Genomic DNA, 26,020 nt, shown 5'->3' on the forward strand with positions numbered 1-26,020 from the left:
CCAGACCCCCAATCCAACAAGACTCCACAGCACATGAGTGTGAGGATCAACTGCAGGGCTCAGAGCACTGGGAGATGTGGCAGAACTCAGTGCAATTACTGTGGGGAAACTGAGGAAGGGGTTTGCTCATCAAGTCATAGACCTGTGGCTGGTAAGTCCTGATCTACAGCTGCCCAGTTAAAGTTGTTGTGTCCCCAGATCTGTCCTCTCGTGGGCAATGTGGGAGTGGGTCTCAGTGCCTCTCCCTCCCCCCTGCACCATTGCCTGCAGACAAGCCACAACCCTTTGATGACAGCTCAGGAACAGCAGCTTCTCACACAGCTGAATTACCATCAGAAAAGGTTAGTGGGGAAATCTTTGCAGCTTAAACTGACAAAAGGGAAAGAAAATACACCTCATTTCAGCCACAACCAGTCTGCTGTCCAGCCTTACAGGCAAGAGGGGAATAAAGAGCTGGATACTGACAATGCAACTCCTTTACCAGGTTCTTAAGCTGCTCCTCTCCTGATAAGACTTTGATGCTGCAGAAGCATTACCAGGAAATTAAATAAAAGAGGACCAGTGTCCTTTAAGCAGGACTTATCCACTCCTGGAGAGGCAGTGATGTGCTGAGCAGCAGTATGCCGGGCTGTGGCTCTGAACATCCTTCCTGAGGCAGCTCTACCACGCTGGGCTTGGGGCACAGCACATCCTTGCTCTGGAGCAGAGCAAGACGCTGGAGAAAACCAGAGGCAGCAGCAGTGGGTAGCACTCTTCCCAGCATTGGCAATTGCAGTCTGGCTGCACACCAGGACAGCAGGAGCCATCGCTACTCTGCATCCTGTTTTTTGTTCTCCTAATTCCCAGGCAGAGAAGCGCACTGGGCTGCAAATCTCTTGGCCTTGCTCTCACAGCAGGGGGCTGGGCTATAAAACGGCCCCTGAAGCACTGCAGCTCTGCCCCACCAGCAGCACCCAACCCCGGCCCCATTCTGGGCTTAGCAGTGATCCAGGCCACGCTGCTTGGACAACACCCGGCACTGTCCTCGGTGGGCACAGAGCAGCACTGACCCTGTCCCACCACAGGGAGCAGAAGGTTGCTCATGTCCGTGTCCCCACCCCGCCTGTGTCCTTGCCTGCCTGCTGCCTGCCCACAGCCTCAGAGGCTGCACCACGACCCCTCACAACCCTGGAGAGCACCGTGGTGTGAGGTCATTGGAAAAATGTCTCAGCACAAGGCAAAAGGACTTGCCAGGAGAAACCTCCCTGTGCCCATCACCAGCAGGGGCCCACCACAGACATGTCCCTGGGGGACTATGTCTGCTCCTCACCCAGCTTTCATGGTGTCTCGACTGATATGGCACGCAGAGATCCTCCCTGCTGGGGCTTGGACACATGCCCTCTGTGCTCAGCGCTCAGACACCGTCTGGCCATGCTCTGCTGCCCAAGGCAAGAGAGACATCAGCTCCATCTGGACGCTCCCCAACACAATGTGCCACCAAGCCTTCAGCTTGCTGAGCACCTTCAGAGCTTTGCTCTGAATCCAGAGCCCCCATTCCCTCCCAGACAGATAAAGGCAGAGCAAGAGTTACTGCAAAAGCTGATCTGTACATTTTTAATTTCCTACTGCAATCAATCTCTGCTGCCTCTGTTTGCCTCCCTTGGCTTTTAGTGCTGACTGACCCTCTCTGCTGGCAGAAAAAGCCACCACAACAAACCAGCAGCACCTGCCTGGGAGGACCAATGGTCTCCACCTACTCAGGGCACTCACACCTTTTCCAACTGCCCCATCCCTGGATGTGGCTCTGAGCAACCTGATCCGGTGCCCATGGCGGGGGGGTTGGAACTGGATGATCCTTGAGGTCCCTTCCAACCCTGACAATTCTGGGATTCTGTAACTGCCTTTAAACAGGATGGCACCAAGTGGAAACTCTTCCACAGCTGAAGAAGGGCTGAGCCCCGGGGTACAGAAAGGTCTTGAGCCTTTTCTGGTGGGGCCCTTCGCACAGATGGTGCTGCAGGGGTGGGTGCCAGCTCTCACCCCCCTTCCTCTGCTGCCGTGAACACCCCGAGAACAAACAGAGCTCGTGGATTCCTGTCTCTCCTGCTGCAGAACCATGGCCAGCTCCTCCATCTGCCAGGCTGCAGTTGGTGAACGGCTTGCAAGGCATGTGGGATCCTGACCATGTGTGGCAGCAGCAGGAAACGCTGGGGAATGGGCCAAGAAGTGTCTCATGGGGAGCGTACGGCAGCTCCAGCCTCACACACCGGTCTCCATCTCAGAGGGAGCCTGCAGGGTGTGTAAGGACCAACTGCAGGGTCAAGAGTAGAGCAGGTAGAGCTGTCTGGCATGGGATCCACCATGACATGCACCTCTCCCCCAGCCCTGCACATCTGTGCCCAGCCAACATTCGCTTACATTTGGAGCACGTCAGTATGTCAGCTGTCTCCAGCAAGGGCAAACAGATGCTGTGTCTCCAGACCACCACGAAGCTGCTCAGAAATGCCAGGCAGACAGGTGGCATTGGATGGGCTGGTAATGCCTGCCCTTGCTTTGGTGGCAGTTAATGGCTGGCTGAAGCAAGGAGGGCTGGACTGAGGGATGCCAGGCTGGCTGAAACCGATGTCCAGGGCAGCAGAATGACCCAGACCTTCACAGGTAAGTCCTTCATGGGCCCAGCCTGGAGAACTGCAGCCTCTGTATAGCTCTGCCATATGGCCCAGGACCTTACCCTCTGTGCTCCAGCTCAGACTTGCTGTCAATGTTAGGAAACAATTGGAAATCAGTAAGAGCTCTTCAAAGGGTTACCAAGGGTTGGCTTTACTGTGGGTGCTGAGTCTGTTCTGAGCTGGCAGGTACACCAGGTACACTGCTGGTACACAGGTTGGGTGCCAGATGGCAACCACTCCAGGGCAAAAATACTCTGGGTTTTCAGCACAGGAACAAGCAGACAGAGAGCAGCATCCTCTGGGCTGGGCTGGACTGAGCTGAGCTGAGCTGGGCCAGCGAGCAGCCAAGGGCAGCTGTAAATAATGAAGCAGCAGCCGCAGCCTGGCTCTGGGCAGCAGCTGCAGCTCTCTGCTGCTCAGCCTGCAGCTTCTTAAATGGTCCTGGCATCTCAGCTAGAGATCATCACAGGCAGAGGGGCAGAGAGGGATGGGAACCAAGTGGAACTCCCACCCCTGGGGCTGGCAGAGAGAGGTGGAGGGAGTGGGACTGGCCCAACCTGGCACTCAAAGCTGCATCTTGGAGGGTGAGAGAGGCCATTCCCAAAGTAATGCTGCTTATTAACAGAAAATACAGTGTAAGCATGGCTAACAAACACCCTGCACCCCAAACTCCAGGCATGCTCAGATCAACAGAACAAACAGCTTCTGAGCAGGGTGAGACTGTCCTGGGACAAGCCCTGTGAGACATGGCCAGGAGCACCACCGAGAATCTGAAACTTCCCCAGGCAAACACTCACAAACCTTGCCTTCCCCATCTAAGACTTGGTCCCTCCAGCCTGGAAAGGAGAAGAGGAAAAGGGACACTGACAGGGCCCCTAAAACCAGCCTGGCATGGGGCAAGGAGCAGGCAGCACATGGTAACCGGAGGGCACCTGTGGAAGGAGGTTTAACACATGCAAAAGGCAGGACCTTTGCCACCCTTGAGCAAATGAATCCCTGGAGCTCACAGCCACAGGATGCTAAGGAGGCTGTAAATTCAGCTGGCTTTGAAAAGCAATTTCCAGCCACTGAAGCCAGAGGTCTCCAAAATGTCTATGCTATAGCTGGCCAAATCCTGAGAGAACTTACACCAAGCAGAGTGCAAGTGGGATGGGCCCTTTCCTCAGGTCAGAGGAGAAGAGAGTACCTGAGCCCACCTCTGCACACCCATGGGGCAGACACCTACCTGCTCGTGCCAGGCCGCTGCTTGGGCTCCTGAAGGTGAGTGTGGCAGAGATGGGACCCTGCTTGCAGGTGCCTAAGCGTGCTGCCAGCTGCCTTCAGGAGGCTGCAGGTCTCCAGGGCAGGTGCTGGGCAGTGGCTCCACGGGGCATCAGGTACCTGTGGAAGCGAAGGATGCTGAGTTGAGCTGAAGACCTCCAGGTCTGTGTCTGTGCACACAGCCTTACTATGCCTGGCACAAATCAGGGACAAGCTGGGGTGTTATGCAACCTGTCTGCACGTGCCCCAGAGACAGTGGGTTGCCTCCCTTGTGCTGGCTTCCACAGGCAATGTTCTCCTACAAACACAAATGTTTTTAACCTGGGGGCTCCCACCATTTTCTCCTCTGATTTTCCCTGATGTTTTTGTCTGTGTAGGGGATTGTTGTTCTCCCCAGCTGAAGAAGCACCTTGCTGAGAAGGGGATCAAAGCAAAATCATTTAGTAACAGGTTCAGGCCCAGAGGGCTTGTGCTCCTGTCTCATCCAGCAGCAGGCACGGGAAGCTGCTACCCTGGGGCTGCTGGCAAAATCAGTCTGAGCTGGAGAGCCCAGGCTGGAGGAGAGGCACTTGGGACAGGCAAGGCTTCCCTTGCAGGGCTCCATGAATCTGCCTGCAGTGAGAGAGGAATGGGAAGAGGAAAGCCCACCTCCTCTCTAGCGTGTCAAGTACCTGCCCTAAGTGAGATCTGCGAAGCCACACCATGGGACAACTCTTTTAGGGTATTTGTCTTTGGCTTTAGGGATGCCCAAGCAGCTGGGCACTAATCTAGGGCCTGAGAGAAGATGGTTTGCTGCCCCTCCCCTGCTAGCACCTGCTGAAATGACCATGGCCCATGTTACCTTGGTCCTCTCCTCTCCAGTGATCCTCTGGTGCCAGCAGGCAGGAGCCCCCCTCAGCCAGCCAGGGCAGGGCTGGGGAAGATGTTACAGGCTCGGAGGGGTTTCTATCTCTGCGAGGTCTACAGGAATACAGTAAACAGACAGTCAACAGTGGGCTAATAGGAGATGAACACCTAAGAGGATTAATCAGAGATAAGGAGTGATGGAATAAAATTCATGGCACTTTTCTCCCTTATTTGCCTGCCACTTCAGCTGCCAGGGGGGCTTGGAGTGACACCAATTCCCCATCACAGCCCTGCTGCTCATTTTCTGCTGCTTATTGAAGCACTCAGTTCCTGTACTCCCCGATTTTAATCTGAGACACCTTCATCTTGCAGCAGCTTTGCTTCCCGGCGCTACTGCAGACGCACGCTCGCTCCTGTGGTGAGGAGGAGGCAAGGGGTGGCAGCCCCAGGCGCTCCTGCCCCTCTCAGGATGGCACAGGCACCTTGAATCCAAGCCAAACCTTTCCTGCAGGAGACCCCAAATGCACACAGCGTGTTTGCAGAGCCCCTGGGGCAGGCTGCCTGGCACAGCAGCACCTTTCTGGTGGCAAGGCTGCAGGAGCACGGCTTCCTCCACGCCTGCCCAGGCACAAGGTGAGAGGGGCCCTGCAGCTGCCCACCTCGCCCCGAGGGCTTTGCAGAAGGAGAAATTTATTGCTGCATATGAAAGTCCAGAGGGGAGTTAAATAAACAGGGAAGAGTTATGGAGTCTTTACATCCCATTAGTGAGGGAGCACAGTCTGCATCCCCTCCCAGGTGGCAGTGAGGAAGATTCAGGGAGACTGTCAACCCCTCTCTCCCAGTGCTGCAGAGAGAGGCCAGGAAATCCAATCAAGCACCTTCCCTTGGGTCCTCATGAACCTCAGGGCTTTCACTCTGGATTTACAGAGAGCAATTTGCTCAGCTGATGACTTGCTGGAGGTTTTCAGGACTACAATCACCGCCCAGCACAGAGCAAAGCGAAAAGAGGCCTGGGAGAAGGGATGCCAAGGGAGGAGGCAGGACTGCAAAAGCAACAGCAACATCCCCAGCCCAGATGACTGTGTGGCAGGCCCCGGGTGCAGAGGGAGTGTGAGTCAGATCCCATGAACTCACTAAGTACCTCCCAGGGTGGTCCAGTGACCAGCTGTGAAAGTCCATCCATGGCAAGAGATGGCCTTGGCACAGAGGTGGCAAACCCTGGAGCATGGTGGCAAAACCTCACAGCATAACATTGGTGAGAAGGTCCCCAAAGCCACGACAGAGCTGGCCCACGAGCTTGCCTGTGTGATAGGGGAGACTGTCCCCCCAAGTCCCAGATACTGTCAGCAGCCTCAGAGAGAGCTACGCAGCAACTTGCTTACAGGAGGTGACGAGCGGAGCATCCCTGGGTCCCTCTCCACCCCTGCCTCTTCTGAGTCCCCTTTCCATGCTCCAAAGCTCTTCAGCTGATGGCAGATAGAGGCAAAATACATGAAATAAAAAAGAAACCCAAACCAAAAGCACAACCAAAGGAGCAGGAGGAACCTTTGAGTGTGATGCTTTCAGCCCGGGGCTGCCGGCGCTTCTAGCAGAGAGACTCAGTTTATACTTGGTAATCAACTTACACTTGACAATCTTTTTATAACCTGCTCTGAGCTCTCCTGCCTGTGCCAGCGTGTGCCAGGGGTGCAGGGTGAGGAGGGTACTCTGCCAGCTGCAGGGGGCAGGCTGGTGAGTGCAGCCCTATCTTTAGAGGCACGCTCGCCCACGCCGCTCTCTACACGTGTGTGTACAACCCCGCACGCAGCCAGCAGCCTGGCAAGTCGGTGTCTCTCTGACGACAGGAGGTGAACATCTCACCAGCCACACACCTCCTCCTCCACCAGCCACCCCAAGGCACTTGCCTGGGGAAATGGGACACGGAGATGTGGAGCTGCCCCTGCGGTGGCATGAGCTGGCACGCGTGCCCCAGTGCCCCCATGGGAGCCAAGAGTGGCTTCCTGTGGGATGCAGGCAGCGAGGGCCCACGTGGAATGCAGGCAAATATGCTCAGTCCCCAGTGGGATGAAGATACCTGGGGTCCTCGTGGGATGCATGCATGCATGGTCCTCCACGGCACACAGGCACCTGGGGTCACAGGCAGGGGTGCTGGGAATGCCCCAAGGGACCTTCCCTTCACCAGGCCAATGCCATCCAAAAGTCACCACCTGCAGCTGAGTACCTGCTTGCCTGGCACTGGCTCCGTGCTCTGCATACCAAGTGCCAGCTTTTGCTTTCCTGACCTTATAGCCCTGCAGAGCAGCCCAAATCTGCCTGGCTGAGACTTCCCCCTGCCCCCCCGCCCCTTACAGATGCTACTCTGATGCTACATGAGGGAACTGGGAGGACTGGATGGAGACAGACAGGTGGGGGAGAGGTGGATGAGCTGATTTCTGGCAAGCAAATATCCTGTCTGGACTCTTCAAAGGAACAAGACACAATCCTCAGCATGACTCAGTCTGGAAACACATGCTGCTTCCCAGTCCCATCCCTGGGACCAGTGCATCCCCACCCCTCAGCCACCCTCCCATGAGGGCACAGCCCATAGCTGCTGCTCCAGCACCCACTCCAAATGCATTTTCCACAGGTAAAGCCAGGCAGGGCCACAAGCCAGCTGGGCAGAACAAGGGCTGATGCTCTGCAGGAGGAGCTGTGCATGGCTGAAACGCTGCTCAGTCTCTCGCAGCCTTCCTGAAAGCAGCTGTCAGAGCTCATCCTGTTCCAGCTCCCTGCCTCTCCAGACATGCTGGTAATTCTGCTTTGCTGTGCATCTTCCTGCTTTGTTCCTCTAGGAGAGGGAGAGGTTTTGAGCACTGGGAGCCTCACTGCTCTTTGAGAGCATCAAGAGCACCTGGCAGAGCAGAGCAACGGAAGGCTGCAAGCATCTTCTTGGGGTGCCCGTCATGCCACAGAGCTCCTGCCAGAGGGCCACTGGTACCTACAGGATGTTGCTGACATCCTGGGTCAAGTGCAGGGGGCTGGGGATGGCAGTGGTATGTCCTTCTGCTCCTGCACTTTACATCTGAAACTCCACATCCAGCTCCAGGGTTAGGAAGGAAGGGGCTAGAGATGCTCAAGAGGGCTTCACCCAGAGAAGGTGCTTGAGGCAGCTCCTGCCCAGCCCCACAGTTAACCCTGGAGCTGATGCCATCCCCACCTGCTCCCCAGCCAAGGCACCATGAGCAGCAGCCGTGGCTTGCCCAGGTGGGTGTGAAACCCCTGACTGGGGCTGGGCAGGGGTGAGCCCCACAGCTGAGCTCCTGCCAGAGCCCTGAATCTTTCAAGGGGAGGTGCTTGGAATCACCTCCTCAGACCACGGGCATGTTGGATGCCTCTCCTCCTTGCCCTCCCTGCCACCAGCCCCGTCTCTCTGAAGGATACAGAGCAGTGCCAGCTAACATGGGGCTGAGCATCTTCCTGAGGATATGCAAAGAGAGCCACAGCCCTTCCCACTCCTTAAACACCGGGGGAAAGCGTTACCCACGCCGCCTGCTCACCATAAACGCTGCGCTCTGCAAGCCAGCGAGTGACAGCTCTTCAGATGGCATGGCAGCCCCAGCTCTCCTGGAAGGCCCTGTCAAACTGGCACATAGCATTAGCTGCAACACATGACTGCACCTCACCCTGCCACCCTGCTGTGCCTCAGCATGTGGGGTCACTGCCTCTACTCCGTCACCTCTCCAGGCAGCACCTCAGACAAGGGTTGCTGGCCGCTGTTTTGGTCACCTGGCCCCATTCACATCTTCTCCTACAGCAGGATTGCTGCCATGGGGATCAGGCTGAAACAACCTACTGGCTGCCACTCAAGCAGCTGGACAAGGGGCTGGCATGGGAGGTAGGAAGCTGAGGTCATGGGTATGGCAGGGGGAGGGATGGAGGTCCTGTGTGACAGCCCTGGGCCACTCACACTCACTGCAACAACTCTCCAGGAACACATCCCCGGTGAGGGAGCTGGTGTTGGCAGGGAGAGCTTGTGATGGGGCAAGGCACCTTCCCATGCCAGCCCTGGTGGGGCTGGACAAGTGCCCTGGGATGCAGCTCCACTCCTTGTTGCCATCCTCTCCCTTCCCACAAGCTGTCTGTCCCCATCTGTGTGCCCAAGCTGCTGCAATATGAAGTAAATACCTGCCTACAGCACTGCTGCTTTGCTCTCACCAAGGGGGATTGAAACAAACTCATTTTGCAGCTGCTGGGCAGTGGCCAAGGCTCCAAGGAGAGATGGCACAGCCTGCCACGGCAGCAGCAGCTCCCTAGACCCCCACAGCCATTCACAACACTGCATTAGCACCCAGCTTGCATCAGGGAGGCAGGATCCACACTGCTCCTCATCTGCCAGTGAAACCACTGCCTGTGGTCTCCACAGCTGTCACCTTGGCACTTCTGGGGAATGACAGTTTGTAGCTTCTGGTGAGAACATATTAGATGACTTTGTCTGTGCTAAGTCACAAGAAGTGGGAGGGAGAGCTGAAGCCTTGGGAGCTCACTGCCCCTTCCTCTGCCTGCTCAGATCGATGCTCTGAGGCAGTGACTGGCTCTGGGCATCTGTGAGGCTGGGGTGAAGCATGAGAGGCTGGCTGGGCACCAGCTGTGGGTATCTGGTGGAGAACACAAGGCACAGCTGCAGTTCTGTGAGGCTGGGCCAGGGATGCCTTTCCCTAATGCTCCTGGTTTGGCCAAGAGCATAAAAATCACCTCCCAGACATGTGGACAGGGAGCCACAAGACCCAGCTGCCTCCTCATCTAGCTCTGGGCACACCTTCTCCCATTCCCTTCTCCCACTCCCTTCTTCCATTCCCTTCTTCACTGTCCAGATTAAAATCCTTCTGCTAGCCTGTAAAGAAGGCAATCAAAATACTAACAACAATCAAATGCTCTCAGCAGAGGAGCCAGCTGGTCCTCAACATCTCCTGGCTGCCAGCAGCTTCTTGGGAGAGAGGAGCCATCCTGGGGCTAGGATGGGTGTCCCTCTGGGAAGGCTAGGGGGCTCCTGGGGCAAGAAGTGGGAAGAGGCAGGCTGGGGGTTTGGCTCCAGCTAAGAAGTGGGCAGCTAGGAGACAGATTGGGGGTTCAGTGATGGCAGCAGCAGTGGCCAGGCCCTGGTGGGAGGGGAATCTTTTTCATAACAGCCCTATGCAGTGAAGCATGAAGGATGGAACCCACCAAGGCACATGGGAGGGAGGCCATCAGCACAGGGAGAAGGAAGGCCACCAAAGGGCACCCTGGGTCAGTCACAACCCCCCAGACTCTTCTGACTCTGCAAGCCACCTGCTGGGCAGAGGTGCCCTAGAAGGAAGGTGCATACAAAACCTCAGGAAATTGGAGCTGGGCTCTGTGGCCACCATGTCACTGCTAAATCCATTCAAACCAGCCCCTCTGGGGTCTGGCTGAGGGCTCTCCAAGCATGGGAAGGGGTTGCAATGAGGTTGGAGGGGAGCAGCCAGCTTGGATGCAGGTGAAGGTGGCTTGCAGACATGCAGTGTTACTGACTGAGAGTTGCTTCCCAGTCTCCTTGGAGCCGTGGCTGGGGGCACTGCAGACACCCTGTGCAGGGCTGGGAGACTGGGGACTTCTGTGGCCCATCTCCTTCATGCAAGAGCCAAATGACACAGGGATTAGGAGACCCACAGCTGTTACACCTGGCCCTTGCTCATGGCAGCGACAGTGAACCCTGGGGAAGCTGCCTGTGCTGAAGCTTGGGCACCAAACTATCAGCTCTCAGCAGAGGAGCCTGCAGGAGCTGTGGTCAGCACACCCAAAATCAAGCCCCTTCCACAAGGTTCCTCTGTTCAACAAGCACCAAGTGAAGAAGCAAGTGGGAACATGCTGTCACCTCAAACCAGCCCAGGAGATGGCCTTTCCCCCTGTGTCACTGGCTCTCTGTCTGGATGCCAGCACGGTTCCTCCCGACCACACACCCCGGTGTCGCCTTATTGTTCCTGTCAAAGCCACATGCAGCAGCTCACATGTGCCAGGATCCCTGCTGACACCTCATTTGCAAGCATATTGCCAGGAGCAGGTAAACACAGACAAGTTATTAGTAGCAGTGTCAGTGGAGACTATCTAAGCTGGATCTCATCCTGCACGAACAGGTAGCGAGGGAACACACTGCCACCAAGAAATCTCCTCTGAAGAGCTGAGCCAAAGCACACCCTGGCACCCTCCTCTGCCAGAGCCACGGGGCAGGAGCTGAGCCCAGAGCATTCAGGCTCTCTCCCACAGCACAAAGGTCTTTCTCCCTCCCTGGGGGAGCTCACAGCTCTGAGATGGCCCCAGCATTCTGAGAAACACTCTGTTCCTTCCCCCAGCTCAGGCCTGGGTGCCCTCATGGATTACAGGATTCTGACTGAAGTACTTTCAGGAAAAATAAGTCAATCAGCATTTTATTGTTATCAGGCACCAGTGAGGCACACACTGTGCTGTGCTGGCCATGATCCTACAGATCCCCAGGCTGACAGCTGCAGCTGATGGCCTAGGGATGCTGCTTGCAAGGTCTCTTCTGTGTCCCCACCTCAGGCAGGACCAGGTATCTGATGCCTTCTCAGAAACACCTCTCTGAGCATAGAATCATAGAATCAACAAGGTTAGAAAAGACCTCAAAGATCATCAAGTCCAACCTGTCCCCCAACACCTCATGGCTACTAAACCATGGCACCAAGTGCCACGTCCAATCCCCTTTTGAACACCTCCAGGGATGGTGACTCCACCACCTCCCAGGGCAGCACATTCCAATGGCCAACAACTCTCTCTGGGAAGAACTTTCTCCTCACCTCCAGTCTAAACCTCCCCTGGCACAGCTTGAGACTGTGTCCTCTCATTCTGGTGATCAGTAGGTTTACAGCAGAAGCAGACCCAAGGTTCTTCTGCTTGAGTTCTCTGTACAGCCAGTGAGAAGAGGAACCTCACAACAGCTGCTCAGAGGCGATGCAGAAGCAGCCAGGAGAATTACCAGCTGCTCCATACACACAATACAATTCCCACTGAAGGGAATGTCCTGGTTTTGCTGGGACAGATCCTAGGCCAGCCATGGTCTGCAGGCCATCAGCAGTTCTGAGTCAGGCAGGGCAGCTGTCCTGAGCTGGCTCACAGGTACATCCCAGACCATAAGTGTCAAGCTTAGTATAAAGGGAGAAGTTTGCTGAGGATGGAGTCTATTGCTCAGGCTTTTTCCTCTTGCTTAGGTCCTTTCTCCTCCTGGGGACTCACATTTATTGTAACCACCATGTGTTTGCTGGGGTGAGTACAACTTTATACTGGCATTGATTTGGCTGTTTCATTTTCATTTCAACCCATGGGTCTTCTCTCCTTTTCCCAACTGCTATTCCCTGCTGGGATTGAGCAACAGCTACAGGTTAGCTCCAGGTATGGGCTAAACAGACAAGGCAAAAAGCAAAGCATAAACCCCAGCCAGGCACTGAATCACCTGAAAGTGTCCACTACCTTGAAGAAATGACCCTCTGCCAGCAAGAGCCCACAGCCTGAGAGATGCTTCCAGCACAGCCTCCCCATGTCCTGCATCCCACCACCCATCCCTGCTGCTGAGATGGCAATGAGCTGCCTCCCAGGGGGGCTGTAGAAAGAAACCTCCATGGGGTCTCTGAGGCAAGGCATTAGGTGCAAAGTGCTTTGCAGCCCTACCTGGTGCAGGAGGCATCACTCACCTCCTCCTGGAAGGAATCAGAGAGGGAGGTCTGTAAGTGTGTGGGGAGCACTGTCCCAGAGGGGGAACCCTCTGCCAGAACCAGGCACTGAGGCCAGGTGAGAGGTCCCAGGACAGAGGGCATGGACCCCACCACAGCCAGGAACACAAACCCCCACACTCCAGAAGCTGGAGCACTTCTGAGGGGAGAAGGATGAGGAGAGGAACCACAAAGGGTTGTTAACCAGGCATCCCACTAATGGGAAAAGGAATTAAGGGCTTCGTAGAGAGCCTGGCACTGGGATCTGGATTTAGCAGTGTAGTTCCTTGGGGATTGCAAAGACAATGTAAACTCCTGGGGGATTAAGCCTGAAGAGGATATCAAACTGGCAAGGAGAGAGGAGAAGCCAGCACCATAGGAGGAATGGCAATTACAGAGTTAGCTGCCAGCCTTTAGGAAGATAAATGACTCGAGATTTTACACAGATAAATGGAGACTTGGTACAGCCAAAGAGACGACTGGTGCTGGAGCAGCAGCAGCCTCTGCAATCTGGCTGGTGGCAGAGCAGAAGCAGGGCCTGGAGGGCAGAGCAGGAATAAAGGGGAGCTGAGTTTGCACGGCAGAGCCACAGTGGGAGCGATGGTGGCACAGGGACGGGCACAGAGCCCTGCTCCCGCCCCGGGAAGGCTGTGGGGCCGGCGTGGCTTGGCACACGCTGAGATCAGTGCTGGGAGGATGCTCAGCGCTGCTCAGCAGTCAGGTCAGGCAGCACCGGGGGGCTGGGAAGAGGACACACTGTGTCTCCTCTCGCAGGCAGGCAGCACAGGGGTGGTTTAACCTCGGTAGCACAAGCTACACTGCTGCCTGTCCCAGACCCCCCAGCATCCCAAGACCTATGGGCAGCACACGTAGGCTTTGCGAGCACAGCACAGAAATAATTCGAGACCAGGACAGGTTCTGCCTCCCTGCACTTCAACTGCAGCAAACCTGAGAGCCAGCTTGCGAGCCTGTGTGCAGCTGCCTGCCTGCCCCTCGTCTGCAGGGCTGGGGAGGCCCAGCCCCGGAGCTGGGCATTTCCCCTGCTTGCAGCCACATCCCAGGCAGCAAGCAGCTGCCTCCTCGTGGCCTCTCCGACCTTTGCCAGTGCTGGGCAAGGCCAAGCTTTGCTGCTTTCCATTCCAACGCAGGCTGCCTGGTTCATCACCCTAGCTGCTTCCCGGCTCTCCTTGGACTCTGCACCCCCTCCCCAGGCCAAGGACCTGTGCTCCCTGCTCAGCTGCTGCTGTTCAGAGGCAACTCCTCAGTCTCCTGGAAACGCTTTTGCGTGGGAGCTGCCACTTGGGGAGTGAGTCATGCTGCCAGGCGGGCGAGGGTGGCACGTGGGCATGCTGGGCACTGGCCACCACTTGCCCCCTGAGACTGCCCCCGGTGTGGAGGCATGGTGGTACGGAGCAGAAAGTGTCCCCATGGGCTGGCATTCCCCACCCCTCCCGCCCTGCTCTGCTGCTCCAGCTGCTGCCGAAGCGCAGACAACTGTTTCCCAGTGGTTGCTCTGCCATGCCAGGACAGCAGGGAGAGAAGGGAGCAGCCCTTGCAAGGCAGCTCCTGCAGAGAGAGAGGCTTCACCTCCTGCTGCACAGAGGCACGTGGAGTGAGAAAATCCTCCCCGTTCAGCTCACAGCTTCTGGGGCTGAGGGGAAACTGAGGCAGTAGGTGATCACTGCTGGTGCAGAAGGCTCTGCTGAGCCTCTTCTCCCTGAGGGAGGTATGCCTACAACCCAGATGGCAGCAGCCCAGCCACTCCCTTTTGGGGACCACCTCCTCACCCAGTCTCAAAGATCACAGGAGGTCCCCAAAACCCAAGGGGATGATAAGCACCTCTCCTGAAAGGAAGCAATTACCAGGAAATAGGGATTATGCAGATACCGTGGTTACCAGAACGATGCTCCCTGAATGCTGAGCAGGAAAGAAAAGAGCTGCAGAGAACAAACCCTCACCGTTTAGCCAAGAGCTGCATCACATCTCTTCGAAGTGCCAAGAGGCACGGAGGGGCTTCAGGAGGCCACCACAGCCCACTGACTGTCACTCCAGGAACAGTCCTCAGCATTTCCCTTTCCCAAAGCACTTCAGAGCCAGTACCGTCACTCCCCTTGGAAGAACAAGGGAACTGAGGCATGGAAGGAGAAGGTACTTGGCTATTGAGACCCAGTGAGTGGAAACAGAGAAGAGGTTAAGGTGCTGCTGTTAGGATGCTCCAAGCCAGGCATGGAGCAGGGCACCACAATGCTTCCCATTCTCCTTTGAGTGCTCCTGGGCAGCTGTGGTGCAACAGGTCAGACATGCTGGAGTCAGCTTTGTGTGGAGCAGAGGTGCTGAGAGAGGCACCAGGTAAATGGGGTGGGGGAAAGAACCCTACTCATTATGGGCTGCGACAGGAGCAGCCACCGGGGCAGGCAGGAAGCTGGTTAGGAGAAAGCTACAGGGGACCTGTGAGTCTTGATCCAGCCTCAGCACATCTCCCTGGCACACAGGCAACGGTGTTTCCAAGGCCTGATGTTACCAGCTCAAGAGGAGCAGGGTTCAGAGCGCCACCCACTGCTGCACAGCTCTGGTCACGCCTCTCTGCTCTGGGCTTCTCCCAGCCTCAGCTGCTGGGACACTGGGTCAGGTTTGCAGCCCCAACCCCCTGAGCAGGCTGTTTAGCTGGTACCAGAGCCACAAGGGCTGAAAGCAGAGCAGGCCACAAGCATCTTGCCATCCTCAGCAGTAACCCTGACAGCTGTTTCAGCCTTGGAAGCAAAGTAGCTTTGGAAGGGCGGAGGATGACACAGGTGAGAGGAGGGCCGTCAGGCAGCACAGCAGTGCTGGCACCGCTTCATGCCTGGCCACCACGTTTCCCTTGGTGCGAGTTGGTTCTAGCAGGCACAACTGCTACGATAGTGCTGTGCCATAACCACCCAGCAGCCCTGAGTGAGAGCAGCTGCTTCTCACACCATTGCTGGAGCCACCAGCCCCCCGGCTGCCGGCACGCCAGTCCCTGCCTTGCGCACGCTCGCCTGCCTGGCAGCAGCCACTTGCCAAGTCCCACTGATGTTGCATGGGGAGGAAGGACAATCATGACGCAGTCAGTGCTACCAGAGCCAACCACACAATGCTATCTCCTGTCCCCATAGAGCAGAGGAGCCATAAGTCAGCAGGAATGCCAGGAAGATTTATGGTGGCAGCACAGGCACTGCCGTGCTGGTCCAGCAGCCCAGTGTGCCCCCCTGCAGCCCTCAGGCTCCAGGAGCAGCACTGGTGATCCTCTTCCCACTGCCAGCACTGTCTGGACAGAGATAGTGAAGCACCTACTCTGCTGCTCCAGGGTGGCTAGGGATCCAGATTTGGCAGGAGATCTGGGGACCCACCAAAATGATTCCCCACCGACCCCAGACCACTGAAGGAAATGCTAGACTGCAGCAGACGGCCAGCTACCCTCTCAGTCACTCCCAATGGTCTAGCTAGCCTGGCATGTGGGACCCTAAGCCTCAAGGCAGCTTTTTATGCTTCCACTTCAGGGGAGACCCTGCTGTCCCTCTTGTCACAGCCTCTTTGGGCACCTCCAGCACAGCCTGTTTGCGAGCAGCCTGGTGTAGCTACCTGCACAGGTAGGAAGTCTCACATACAGACCCATGGCAATGCTTGCCCAGGAGGTATGTGGCTCCTCTGGCTGCTGCCCTGGTGCAGGTGGCCACCTGGGGAGCTCAGGCAGCGCAACAGGGCACAGGGGAAAGCTTTGAAGTCAGTTTTCCATTTGCAGTGTGAAATGCGTGCCTGAGGACCAAGACTTTGACTGTTTAGACCATGACAGCAGCTGCCTTCTCAAATCCATTCCTGGATTCCACTGTCCCAATGATATTTTCAGAATCCAAGAGTTTTTTTTCCCATGCCCAGGGACAGATGGATCTCACTCGAGCTGCCCCACAAGCCCCTCCTTGGCTGCCCAGCCTCTTCCCAGCCCTGTTTGCCTCAGGCAGATCTTCTCTACCCACAGAACGCTGTGTTTGGCCTCTCAGCACTCCTGCAATGCCAGTGTTTGCTCACAACAATGTATGTGTTGGATTTGCTCTTGATCAGCTAAAAAAGTCCAAACCACCTCCTTCTTGTCTCCTACCCCATCCTGGGCTCACACTACCTGGGGAGAGACAGAAAGTTAAACGTGTGGACAAGGTGAGAACAGCTTGGTTCCTCCTGCTACCTACAACCACAGCAAACAGGGCAGGCACCCTGCAGATCCCTCATGACACCAGGAAACCCACTTGGGACTGGTGCAGCTCCTGACTTCTCTCAGTTACCTCTAACCCTCTTATTCTTTCCTCAAATCAAGTACCTGCTCTGCTGGGGGAGAAAGGGGCTTGCTGGAAGTGCCAGCTCACCCAGCAGCACTAACCCCAGTTTCTATCCCCTTTAGCCAAAACAAGCCTGGACTTGACAGCAACATGATGTTGGGGACCAAGTGACCAGGTGGCAGCACCTGGTCTTTTTCTCCCTCCTCATCCAGCACCCCACTCCTGCCTCTTTCAGCATCCCACAGGCTGCTCCACCACCTTTCATCCCCCCAGCAGCCCTGCTAGACCACCCCCAGCACCCCAGCCCTGGTGCTTTGGCATCCCTGCACTGAGAGGCTGCTGAGCCTTTATCTTAACCTGGAGCAAGTGCAGGTGGCTGGGGGCAGGGAGGGTGGCAGATCTGTTGGCAGCCTTGCCAGTGCTGTGGGAGCAGGATGCTGCATGGCTTCGCACCAGAGGCTTGTGGAGCAACCTCCAGTCCACTCCCTGTGAAGGGACAGATTGCTTGGAGTGCCTGGGGACCTTCCTGCTGCTCTCACCACACTGATGCAGCACTGTCTGATAGTTCTCAGTACTGACCAGTCCATGGTCCAGGTGTGGGCAAACCCCTCTGCTGCAGCCCGGTGCCAATGGGAGCAGGCAACAACAAAGATGAAGAGGGGGACAGAACTTAAAGGTGGCTGCAGACAGTGACAGAAGCAGGAGCAGGATGAAAGGGAGTATTGAAAGAGTGGAAATAAAGAGAAGAAGAGCAAGGAAAAGGGACCTGGAATGAGCACCTAAGCCTTCAGAGAGGAATTGCACAATGGGACATGGACCAAGGCTGGATATCTGCACAGGGAGATCTGAACCCATCCACCCAGCATCCTTCTCCCAGCTGTTCCCAGATGAGCAGAGCACTCACTGTGGGCTATGCTACAGCCAGGTAACAGAACTGCTCAAAACCAAAAGATGGATGGAGGCTTGAGACACAAGTTTGTGGGGCAGGACCCACATCTTTTGCACCCTGTTCATCTTTTTGAGTGCCCAGCTGAAGAGCTGGCAGGACAAGAGTGCCCTGTACCCAGCCCACTCCCAGCCCTCCCAGGAGCAGGCTGGGAACCAGAGCTGCCTGCAGTCTTGCTGGGCCTCTGAGATATGCCTCTAGATTTGTTAAAGCACTTCTGAGACAGGTGATGGCTACAGCACAGCAGCTGCCCTCCCCACATCCTTTTTCACAGGGGTCCCTTTACTAACTCCAGTTACCACTACCTGCCTCAAGCAAGAGTCCTTTCAAACCAGCAGCCTCCATGTTGCTTGGAAACTGCTGCAGCAACCGAGAGCCACTGTCAGGAGGGCTCGACGCCAGCCTGCTCCCCAGGACTGCCAGTGCTGAGAAACCAGCGGAACAACCATGCTCCCTTTGCTGGCACATGCTGGGAGCAAGAGGAAGAAGAGATGAGATGGGAGCAGCTCTGACACCCCAGGGACCAGAGAGCCAGGAAAGGCTCAGGAACCACGGGGCTTGTTGGAGGACTCGAGACATCCCACCAGCTGCATTTCAAAGTGTTCCCAGCTGGAGGATAAGGGCAAGTTTCCAGACCAGTGCTCATGGAAAACTTGCTTGGCCCTGCAAGATTTATTTGGTCAATTCTGGGCATCGAATTCAATCATTAAGAAGTGAGAGAGAGGCTTTTGTTTTATGGACAAGTCTCGGTGCAGCCTTAATGATGAAGTCATTTACCAGCACCTCTCTCAGACTCTGAATAATGCAGTATCTCCTCCAGTGTAGGGCTTCCCATCAAATGCTGCCACAGTTTTGGAGACACTTTGGAGTATTTCCTACACTGTAGCAATGAGGAGAAAACACATTTTGTTGCAGGAATGGCAGCGCTGAGTATGTTTATCCACTGGCTACGATTCTGTGATAGGTTTTCCTCTCTAATGGCTGTGCAAACACACATACCTCCCAGATTTATACCCAGGCTTTCCACACTCTGCTTTGTCATTTACATAACATGGGAAGATTTCCCTGTGAAAGGGGGAAGAGCACCAAGCCACCCCTGCCAACCCCCCCACCCGAATTCAGTGCTCCCCTGTCTCGCACCGCTCCTCTTTCCACGTGGTGCCACTGCTCCGGGGACCCTGCAACCGCCTGTGGGATCCCATCTTCTAGCCCGGCACTGCCAGGGAGAAGGAAGACTGAGGGGGGAGGGCAGTGGGTGAGGACCCCAGGGCCAGCTCAGCAGAGGAATCCCCTGGGAGAAGCAGCATGAGGGGAGCGGGCTCTGCCGACGCTGGCGGAATGCATCTCCGACACGATCCCACCTGACGCCTTCCTCCATCGCCCTGGCGAAGCACTGCTGCCTTTGGAAGAGAAATGAATGTTGTGGAATTAGGAGTCTGATTGATATGAATATGTAACAACGCTGCTTTATTAATAGCAGCTGCATTATCAGTTTGCTCCCTCCTATTGGCAGGAGATCTGGGACAATATGTGGCTTGAAAACTAAAGAGCGATGCAGCCCGCAACGGCGGCAGCAGCAAGAGGATTTCATTCCTTTTCCTGGTGAGCTGGCCAGGCTGCCACAGACACGCTGAGCGCTGATGCATCACCATTGCTCCTGCTGCCTGGGCTGGAGAGCAGGCACTGGGATGGCTCCACGGTGGGGACGGTCCCGAGAACGCCACACAGCCACCCGCAAAAGGATTCGCGGCCAAGGCCCTCAGCACGAGCAGGAGACAACCCCTCGAGCTAGGGAACACCACAGCCAGCTTTAACCTCTGCAAATTGAGGTCATTTTGGTACAGAGCATCACACAAATCTCCCTGGCATGGGTCATAAACTCCCTTTGCCATTCGCTTTCCTTACTGCCCCCATCACCACCCTGGAGGCTTAAATGAAAACAAGATTACAAAGGAGATTGGATTGGACATCTTTCTGGTGTGCTATCCTAGCTGTAAATTATGCCAGCCTCATAAAACCCCAACTGCTCCCTCCCAGGATCCCTGCCTAGATTGGCCTGCTAAGATCAGGTGATTGGGCACTTGCTGTGGGCAAGCTTTGTCTAGGGAAGGGCTTTGAAGGGCTCTGAATGGCAGCAAGATGCTGTAGCGCTGCACGCAGCCCTGTACACGCACACACAGCCACGACAGCACCCAGCAACTCCCCACGCCTGGTGATCAGCTAAACAGTGACACACGTGCAAAAGGCCTTCCAAGCCCCTGTCTGCTGGGCTCCAGCAATCCAAGCCTTTGGATCATCTGTTTCAGCTGCCTGTGCCAGCGCAGCTGATGCTCTTGGCTAATCCCAGACCAGAGTGGAGCATCAGGCAGCACAGTCCAAAGCAAGGCTGGATGCAAGGCACGGGCCACGGGACCGTGCTCTTTTATGCCACACAGAGTGAGAATCAGCACATGTGGGGCTTGCTGCTGGGGCACCTGCAGGGCTCCCCGTGCCAGGCAAGGCTCTGCAGGATCAGTGCAAAACTGCCACAGCCTGGGCTTTGCTCTGGCAAACCCAGCAAGAGGTTTTGCAATTCCTCTCACGAGCATCACTGCACCTTGGCTGAGCTCCACGACCCTGGCAGACAGAGCAGCCAGGCTCCCAGCACCACAGTGCTGCTTCAAGGAGAGCCTAGTAGCACTTACCAAAACTAAAAGGACAAAGGCTTGGTTCACACTCAACTCCAGTCCTTGGCCCCTCTTCTACAGTGCTACCAACAACTGTGTGTCCCTCCCCACACAAAGCCACAGTGCAGGCAGCTAGGCCCTTGAGCAGTGCCACAACTCCAGCTGTGCAAGCACTCTCCCACCTCCAAGGGACAAGAGCCACTCTTAACCCCGAGGTGGTGAAGTTCCCACAGCCCATGGGAGCCTTCCTCTGCCTGCTGCCCGTTACTAGGAGGGTGATGGCTCAAGAGTGGCAGCAGACTTTGCCTTTTCCCAAGCAGATGTGGCAGTGAGCAGTCTCCCCTGTCCCACCTGCTTGGTGCTCAGCTTGGTCCCACCATACTTCCACCGTGCTCACAGCCTGTACTGGCAGCCCAAGGAGGGGCACAAAGACAAACCCTCCCTGGCAGGGTGGGTCCAGCCTGTCTCATCCATCCTTCTCTCCAAGCAGCCCCCCCATGCAATGCTCCAGCAGACTTTGTTTTGCACATCTATCTCAAGCCTCCCAGGTGAAGAATCTCTGAAGGGTCAATGGCTTTTGAGGAGACCATGCAATTTGTGGGCAGATATTAGCACATCTCATCCTCAGGAAGGATGCAGCATCCTAGCTGCAAAAGAAGAGGCACTGCAAGCTGGCAGAGGCTTACATTGCAGTGCCATGTATTAGGAAGAAAGGGGCAGAAGCCCAAGAGTGGTCAAGGCAGCACAGTAACAGTGGACAGATGTGAGAGGGTTCATAGCCAGAGACTGTGGGGGTGCCCCTCCTTGCTCTCCAAAGGGGAGCTGCATCTCCTTCACGTGGACACACACATGACCCCATCTGCACCAAGCCATCTCTGCACATCACACTGTGCCTTTCACCACCAGGCCCTGGCACAGGGCTTGTCTCCATGTGTATGTATCTATCAGTACAAAACCAGGCTTCCCAGGCAATCAATAATGCTATTTAAGAGATAAATCTCACTATTGACTGGCTGCTGAGGCCAGCTCCTGATTAATTTTAGAGAGAGAAAGAACAGGGAGCTCAGAAGTGTTCCAAACATCAGTGGGCATCAGTCCTGTGTGCTCAGGATGTGCACATGGGGATGTTTTGGGTTGAGGATGGATTGGGCCATCTGTCCCCAGGTCACAACAGGATGGGGCTGTGTAGGGACCCACCTTCTAAGAGGGATGCAACTCCACTCTCAAATGCCTCTGTGACCTGAGAAGAGAGTCCTGAGTCTCTTTGAACCCAGCAGGGACCACAAGGAACAGCTAGGCAGAGCTACAGGGATTTCTCCTCAGCTGAGGACCCATGCACCCTTGGGGAAGAAAAGGTCCATCTGTGAATCCTTATGAGCACTCGCTGTGCTCTGCACAGATTAAAATGGGACACAGTGTTCCCTGAGTCCAGCTGTGGCTGCACCAGGCTTCAGGCTCCTCTACCAGCCCTCACCCAGCCTTGGTCTTTACATCATCACTTGGAGTGGGTCAAAAGGATTTGTTGACTGCCAAGCCCTCAAAGGTGGCTCCTGCCTCTGACCTGGCTGCAGAAGTCTCTTCTGTGGTGCATGCAGGGCCTCCCCCAACCTGGCTCTCCATTTTTGGGAAAGGACTGCTCCCTCCAGAACAAGTCAGAGCAGGGGATGAGCAGAGCTCCTGAAGCCTAGCTGGGTAAGCTGGTGGAAGGCTGTGAAGGAGCCATCCCACTCCTCCCTGTGGAGAAGAGCTGAACCCAACAGACAGTCCTGACAGTGCCAGCAGATTGCCACTGCACTGCCCAGAGATCATGTTCAGCCAGATCAGAGATTCCCAGTCCTCTGAGCAGCAAGGATCTCAACAGACTCACAGTACAAGCCACAGAAGAAGAAAGATTCTGTTTTAGGTAGGCTGAATCCATCAGAAAAAGATGTCTCCTTCAACAACCCAGGGGCATCTTCCAGCCCATGGTACCACTTCCCCAAAGCACAGGTCTTGAGGATGGCACCACTTTTCCTTCCACATTCCCAAGCATTTCTCCCTGGCTGATGTGGGTCCGTGTCTTTATTCCCTAATTCAAACTCTTGAGCAACCCAGCAGCACTGGTGTTGAGGATGGGTGCTGGCTGGGATGGAGCATGGCCAAACAAGCCTTGCCAGAGAGCAAAAGGCCCCACTACAACAGCTCACCTTCCTCCCATTGCAGGCTCTGAGGCATCGCCCAGCAATGCCACAGCTGTGCCATGGGAGGGGAAGTTGACTTTGAAAAGCATCTCAGCCCCAGAAAAACTCAATTGCCCTCTTCCCCAGGCAGAAGAGATGGGAGCCTGCTGCCCCAGGCCCCAGTGATGGTGGGGGCCTCATCTGCTGGAAAAAACCAAGATGAACTGAGCCTTTTTCCAGCCAGACTAGAGGCTCCTCAAGACAGCAGAAACATGGTGCCTGTGGGCTGGAACCATCCTGACAAATGACACTGAGCTCATGGGTACCGATGGGGAAAGAGGCTTGCTGCTGACTTCAGTGGGAAAGGGGAAGGACCCTAAGGTGCCAAGGCACAGTTGAAGACTGAGGCTTTGTCCCTCGGTGCCAGGGAGCAGCCACCAAAGAGATCATGAAAGCCTCTTCCTGGTACAGTAGCAGGGCTGCATCTGGATGCAAAATACCAGCTCTGCAGATGCACAGGTGAGTCTCAGAGCCCTGCTCCCTGCTTGCCCCCACTGTGCAGGTCAGCTCCCATGACCTCGGGCGGTGAAGGCAGTTGATGCAGACAGCACCTTACCTCCTGACTGAAGGACTTCTGTGCTAGACTGGGCTTTGTGCTTTAAGGCTTCAGTTCAAAGCTCAAACTACCTTACTTCAAGACATAAATGATCCCCAGAACTTGCTACAAGCACACCACTGTCCACTGTAAGCATCAAGCCACCTTCCTGCCTCAGGAAGCTTGAAGCCAGCAGGTCCCTGATCACCTTATCAGGTGGCACCTCTTCCTTTCTCCAGCCTCATCTCCAGCACATTTCTTGGCTTACAGAAGGAAGAACCAAACCTGAGTCTTCCCCAGTGTGCTTCCCCTGACTGCCACTGTACAGAGGACATGGTTTTACATCTGTTCCACAGGCCTTCCTCAGCAAGCAATCCCAATTCCCCTGCCCTGGGAAAGTCTCCCAGGAAGATAAGTTAGCTGCTGGCCCTCACCAGCACGGACCCCTGGGATGGGATGAAGGACTTCACACTAGGACAGGCTGCAACAGCTGGGGCTGCTGTAGGGGCAGCCCTTGGTGCCAGCGGTGCTAAGCCCTGGGAGGAGGCTACCCATGCTGCAGCACCCCGTGTCCCCTTCACAGGTGGGTTCTACAGCAACAATGCTGAAGCTGGAGCTTGGAAGTGTTGCTGCAGCACAAGGGTGGCCGTTGCCATGCCAATCAGGCGGGCAGTCGGCACACTGAACTGCCAAACCCAAGGAGCAGCCACGCTCCCCGAGATGGACCCACACCGGGGAGCCCTGGGGACTGCTCTCCCCCGTGGGCTCCTGCAGCAGCATCACACAGCCCAAGGAGCTCAGCCGGCTCTTGGCCGACGTCCTCACTAAATACCAAGCACTCCTCGGTGCACACAGTCCCCAGACCCTGCTCCCCACCCCACCTCAGCTCTCCCCCATGGCAGCCCAGCTTCGGCTGCCGGCTGTTTACAGCCAGGAGCGCCGGCTCGTCCCCGGGCGGCAGCAGCCACGCTGGAAGGAGGCAGACGCAAGGTGTCAGCAAGGGAAAGTTCAGCATGGCGGGGGCTGAGCACAGCAGCAGGTCCTCGGCGAGCAGCTGGAGAGCGGCAGGCTGCAAGCGCAGCCACACACGCTGCTCAGAGGCACGGGGAGAGGGCACTGCCTGGGCAGGCGATGCCCACAGGGCACGCCGGAGCAGTCCCTTCTTAAACGACAAGCCTCTCGGAAGAAGATGGGGTTTTTTTGCTGCTCAGGTGTGGCACAAACTCCTCGCTGCAGGATGACATGGATGCCAGCAGCTCGAGCAGAGGCATAAATGAGTATGGAGGGCTGCTAAACAGAGGGAAGCACGCTGCCCCGATCTCTGCCCAGAATGGAGGCAGTGCCAGCCCAATTCTGCCCTCAGCACCTGCCTTCACTCAGGGGCAGGCCACACGCTCAGTCTCCCTTGGGCCTGACCCAGAACCTCGCTTGCCCTCGAGGCAGTCTTGTGCCAGGCAAGGTTCTCACACAGGACATCGATCACACATCCCAGGCTGCCCTGCTGCAAACCAGCTCTTCCCTCCTCCAGCCTCCCCTTGTAGGCACGGGGAAACTGAGGCACGGGACAGCAACACGCACAGAGCATTGGTTGTCATGAAAGAAGCGAAAGAAAGAAGCGAGTGCTTTCAAATTGCTCTTCCCCAAGCTACTTCTATCAGTCCTGCTGCTGACACGGAGGAAAACTCATCCCATCCAAATTGCTCCAGAAGAGGGAAATGAAGGAAAAAACCCAAACAAGCCCCAAGCCTGGAGCCAAGTACATTTGTTTCTATTCTTTCAGCTCAATCAGCCACGATCTATGATGACAACAGCTACAATAACGGACTACCCAAGAATGCCACCACCCTGGAGCGTGCCAAGGTGACCTGGGGGGCAGTGGCAGCGCTCCCTCCCTTGCACCCCACTTTCTCTCCACAGTCTTGCCCTGCCCAGGGGTCCCAGGAGGTGAAAGCCATCTCCAGTGAGAGTGGTGCTCAGCAGCACTAATCCAATTCAGACCACGCAAGCCCCTCAAACCAGCTTCCTCCTCCCCGTGCATTACGGCACGTACCTCCGGCAGACACACCGTCCGGGGGCACGGGGGCTGCGACAGGGCAGCAGAACTGCTAGCAAGAGGACACCCTGGCACTACCTCGGTACCTGCGAAGGGCCATACCCACGTCTCCAGCTGCCCCCGTAGCCCGGGCTCTCGCAGAAGGACGAGGCAGAGCTCTGCTCCAGCACCTTCACACTACCGGCAGCTGCCGGGCACCCGGAGCTCGGGGAGCCGGGCATCCCTCCCGTGGGAAACACGCATCCGCCTGGCACTAGGGTGTCTGGCAGCGCTAGGGAGGTGATGGCTGCCTTCCTGCCCCTCGCACTCACCCTGCTACGGCCGGCGCGTCCCCGGGGATGCCCGGCAACTCCCGCCAGCCATCAGTGCCCCCGATGGGGCACAAGACCGACGCGTCTCCTTGCCGCCGCGCCCCGCTGGCACCCCAGCAGGCACCCCTAGCTCCCCGGGACAACGGCTCACCTGGGTTCCGCCGCCGCCGCCGCCGCTCCCTCCGTAGCCCCCTCGGCACTCAGGCGGGCGGCGCGGCGGGCGGCGCGGCGCGGCGGGCGGGCAGGGCAGGGCACCCGCAGCCCCCCGCCGCCGCCGCCCCCATGGCCCGCCGCTGCCGCCACCGCCCTCAGCGCTCAGCTGGGGCCCGCCGCCTCCGGTGCCTCCGCCCCGCAGCGCCCGCCCCCGCCATGCCGGCCCGGCCCAGTGCTCCCCGTCCCTCCCCGGCCGGCGGCCGGCGGCGGGCGCTGTGTGCGGCTCTGCGGGGCCCGGGCGGGCGGCGGCGGCGCAGGGCGGGGCGCGGGGCGGGCGGACCGGGGAGGAGGGGGGTCTTTTGCGGGGGTCTGCAGGAAG

General features: G+C 56.6%; 1 long non-coding RNA gene across 1 annotated transcript; it reads right to left on the reverse strand.

Moving 5' to 3' along the window:
• Window positions 1-3,879: 3,879 nt before the first annotated feature.
• Window positions 3,880-25,655, reverse strand: LOC128898074 (uncharacterized). The gene is made up of 3 exons (XR_008462688.1): window positions 25,640-25,655; window positions 4,750-4,868; window positions 3,880-4,028 (listed from the first exon to the last, which is right to left on the reverse strand). It is a non-coding gene; the product is annotated as an uncharacterized LOC128898074 (long non-coding RNA).
• Between the last annotated feature and the right edge of the window lie 365 nt (window positions 25,656-26,020).

Source organism: Dryobates pubescens, chromosome 18 (assembly GCF_014839835.1).
Source record: "Dryobates pubescens isolate bDryPub1 chromosome 18, bDryPub1.pri, whole genome shotgun sequence".
In the NCBI taxonomy this organism is placed as follows: domain Eukaryota; kingdom Metazoa; phylum Chordata; class Aves; order Piciformes; family Picidae; genus Dryobates; species Dryobates pubescens.